Below are 4,786 nucleotides of genomic sequence, written 5' to 3'. Positions count from 1 at the left end.
TGAAATTGTTAGCTCTCTTTTGCACCAGCATTTTCAATTTTTTTTCCATCTTTAAGTGTGGAGATTTTTTTCATAGATAACTACTAAGGAAAGGTCAGGAGAGAAAAAGAAATTAAGTCATTCAAACTTTTAGCATGTATTTTTAATAAAGACCTTTCAATTCAGGACTATCAAAAGTACAAGTATGAAATTTACTTTTAAATTCATACTTATATAGGATGTAAAGGTTTGAAAGGGTTATTGCTGATGAGTACATTAAGCACCATCAAACAGCTCTGGATCCACAAAGGATTGTGACCTAACATCAAGGTCTCCCTCATATTTTTAGTTACCATATCTATTGTACCAATGTAACTTGTACCTGATTGCTATAATGTCCAAGTCATTTAAGATAACAGCCTCTTCTTATTAGACTGCCAATAGGTTTTCCTCTACCATACTGGACATTTCAGACTCTTTGGATATCAAATTAAAAGCAAATTTACCTGGCACTTAGAATCCCTACAGTATGGAAGCAGGCCATTCAGTCCATCGAGTCCACATCAACCCTCCAAAGAGAGCATCACACCCATACCTACCCTCCTACCCTATAATCCTGCATTTCTCATGGCTAATCCATCTAGCCTAAACATCCCTGGACACTATGGGCAATTTAGTATGGCCAATCCACCCCACTTACACATCTTTGGGCTGCGGGAAGAAATCCAAGTGCCCGGGGGAAATCTACACAAATACAGGGAGAACATGCAAACTCCACACAGACAGTCACCCAAGGCTAGAATAAAACACAGGTCCCTGGTGCTTGAGGCAGCAGTACTATCCATTGAGTCACCATGCAATCTCTTACTGTGGTGAGGATCCATAATGCAGCATGGTGAAAAGTAACATGGATCCCAACAAACTTCAAATAAATCTTCCAAGACAGTTTTAACAAGGCTATTTGAGCAGACAGTCAGCAGATGAAAAAGCTGAGCATTTAAGAATCCTGCAGAGAGAAAACTCATGGCAAGATTGTACAGAATGTATAATTATTGGTAAAAGCATTTGGGTCTGGTAAGAATTATGTAGCAGTAAGTATAAGCTAGAAATTCCATGAAGGTGTTACAGGGTTAGTGTCTCTAGGACAGTCACAGATTGCAGCAGATGGGGTAGGCTCTGCGGTTGAAGTTTGAAAACCTTGGTGGAGAAGGGAAAAACTTTTTTAAAACTTTTAAAAAGTTACAGATTGTAAAAGCTAGAAGTATGTGAAGTATTTACAGATCAGATCAACTGTAACCTCCACGGTAAGTGAAATCAAAGGTCACAGAAGCAATTTAAAATCAGATTGCAGACCTGAGAACATTGTGAAGACAGAATTAAAGCAATAAAGGGTCAATTTGGAAACCAAAGTATAATGGCAGAAGAAATTTGGAGATATAGCATTTAAACCACATTAAAGACGGGAAGTTTTATTCAGCTAACAGATAACAAGACACATCCAGGAAAAATGTTAACTAAATGAGATTATCTTTGAAAATGGAAGGCAGCTAGGTTTAAAGTTAAGTTATTAAAGAGAATGGAAACTATCTATTAGGCCATCTATTAAATCCGTAAAGCAATAGGTCATCTCCAGAAGATGTGTGCAGGTGGGCACAGTCACAGGGCAGCAAAAAGTCAAATAGCTACTCGCACAAAGAAGTTCATGAGGTATAACAGACTATAATAGGAGAAAAGCCAAAGATATTCCTAAGGGAAGCAGTGATCTAAGCCAAATGCTTTGATAAGAGATATTTATGTCAATGGATATTGCACTAATTTTAATCTTGAAACATTTGTAAGTGTCATTACATTGTCAGATAGTATACCATGGTTAAAATAACACTGTTTACAATCTACGGCAACACAATTACATGATCTAGCAGGAATAGCTCTCCAAATCAAAGGAGCAAATTAAAGTTACAATCAATTCCACAACACAAGGAGTACAAATAGTAGAGAACATATACCTACTTCATAATCAAGAAGTCTCACTCTTGAGCATGAATGCATGTCTTGACCTCAACATTCTTCAAATAGCATAAGGGATTAAAGTAAATTCAAGAAGCAATTGATCAAGGCGGAGCCAGTTGTGGAAGAACAGATTAAAGAAATTTTGATGAAGGGACAATCAATAGATTTCATAAAGCTCCTTAGACTTACATCAGAACCCAAACAGAACACAGAATCCATTGAGAGCAGCTACGTTGACATATGAAATCTGTTTCGTGGTGTCAACAATAGACAATGGCCAACAAATCACAATCAGCATGACCAAAGATGCAGAATTCGAATAATGACTAAGAACTTATCATTATTCATCAGTATTTATCAGAAGGACGGCCAGAACAAAGGTCCATTGCGTTTGCAGGAAACATATGGTTTGAGCATTGACATTATTCACAATCTTAGACAACTTATTGGAGTATAATTTAAGACTTATTACTCCATTTTCATTGTGGGAAGATATTACTGGAAATGACACAAAAGGGATGCTTAGGAATTGCCAGCCACATGGCCAAAGCTTGGTCGATGGGTGGAGTGGTGGCCTGGGACCTCCAAAGATATCGAAGATTTCCTAAGCCATTGTGAAACCTGTGATTACAAAGGGTTGGCAGAAATGTATAGTCTGATATCAGATTTGCGACATTATAGAGTGTGGCTTTAATCATTACCATTAGATATAGATCTGCAGTGTTGAATTAGACTCCTCTACCACAAGTCTGCTAAAGCTACAATCAGTTTCGCTTTTTGCTATGGTTGTAAAGGCATCATTTGTATCAACTGAACAGTTCTGAAGAAGGGTCATACTGGACTTAAAACAATTAACTATGTTTCTCTCTCTGCAGATGCTGCCAAATCTGCTGTGTTTCTCCAGCATTCTCTGTGTTTGTTTCTGATTTCCAGCATCCATAGTATTTTGATTTAAACCAACTGATGAACCAGATACATCATTATAAGATGAATTTGGCAATTTGTTTGATGTCAGCATGCCAAATTGAAAACATCTGTCTTGATGGAATTAATGCAGCTGTGACAGGCTGCTATCAGATCCATATTAACATCTTGGGAGATAGGCAACTGCGGTTTTTGTGATATTGTTATAATCATTGTAATAATTCCACCAACATTATCAGCACTCTTCATTGACAGCACACTTACTTAGGGGAGTGGGAAACTTGAGTGTCTGGTGATACTTAAAGACAACTATCAATTCTTAAGGAGTTGGTGGTGTATTCTAGCAGCACACAGTCAGTAAGTTAACCAAATTAATGATACAACAAAGGAGAAGATCACATATAACTTGAGGCAGCAGGCTGCCACTGGATGGGATCAATCTCTTCTACACTTCCTTCTCAGTTGAAGAAAATGTCTTGGCATCATGGCAAGGGCAAGTTCTGCCTATACTGAGTGACAATAAGTAAGCAAGTGAGTGATAATGCAGAGCGTGGTGCACCAGGCTACATTTCTTCGCATTCCTATCCTCTTCTTGCTCCTTACTTCTATTGTACCCTGAACACTGTGCATGAAAAATTAGCTTTCAGCAACCATTTCTTTCAGCTCCGCATTCTAATTACCTTCCTTGTTGCACATCCAGCAGCAATCGCTTCTCTTCGGGAGGAGGAGCCTAGCCTCTCTGAGGTCTCTATTTCTAGTAAATGTTTTATTAACCTACTTTTCCTAATCAATCTATTCAGAGATATTAATACACATCTCTGGAGTAGGTGGGACTTGAACCCAGGCCTCCTGGTCCAGGGTAAAGACATTACCACTGTACCACAGTAGGGCTTCCAATCTGATTCCTTTTTTCCCTTAATTTAACCTATTTTTCTAATCAACAACGAACCTGTTCAGCGATGTTAATACACACTTCTGGAGTAGGTAGGACTTTAACCCAGTCTTCTTGGTTCAAGGGGTCCATACAGCCTATAAGTAATTTATTTTTGTTTGCCCATTTTTCTAATCAACCTGTTCAAAGATATTATTAGACACTTCTGGAGCAGGTGGGACTTGAACCTGGGGCTCCTAGTCCAGGGTTAAGGACACTACCACTGTACCACAAGAAGGCTTCCAATCTGATTCCAGTAAACCCAGTTTAGAGATTGGTGTAACCTGGACCTTAGTCTTCATGTGTATAATCAGCAGCCACAAACATCTAGATATTAGGACAGGATAGAATGGATAACTTTCTGGAATACATTAACTTGGACCAACTCTGTTGCAGAGAAATTAATACTGATTTTAAGGACCCATACTACCAATGATTAATATAAATAATGAAATGTTTGGAGGATTTACAGTCTGACAATAAGCTTGTAAACAGTCCAGTTCTAACTTGGGGTTTATATCTAGCATTACTATTCTGATGAGTATGGAGAAAAGTGCTCAGGTCCACGATACTAATGATAGGGCCAATTATGGTATGCCCTTCATTAACAGCACATGGCAGCCCCAAATCTTTTGATAGTTCAGAGCTGCTTTCTTGCCTTTAGGCTTCAACTTTGTCAGGCACATTCCCAGACTCTATTGTCACACAGAACCATAGGAGATTTGACTCTCTGAAAGAGGCATTGGCAGTGAAGACATATGTTAAGGTTTGTGACATAGTGCACATCCTATGAAACATAGTCATGTATATTTATAATGTCAAATGCAGCGTATATGTGACCTATTTTTGATATGCCCGAAGTGGACAGGTCAAAACCTTGGTAATTATTTGTGAAAACAAGGTGCAGGGCTGGATGAACACAGCAGGCCAAGCAGCATCATA

Source organism: Rhincodon typus, chromosome 5 (genome assembly GCF_021869965.1).
Source record: "Rhincodon typus isolate 14 chromosome 5, sRhiTyp1.1, whole genome shotgun sequence".
Taxonomy (NCBI): Eukaryota; Metazoa; Chordata; class Chondrichthyes; order Orectolobiformes; family Rhincodontidae; genus Rhincodon; species Rhincodon typus.
This window is presented reverse-complemented; position numbering follows the sequence as displayed.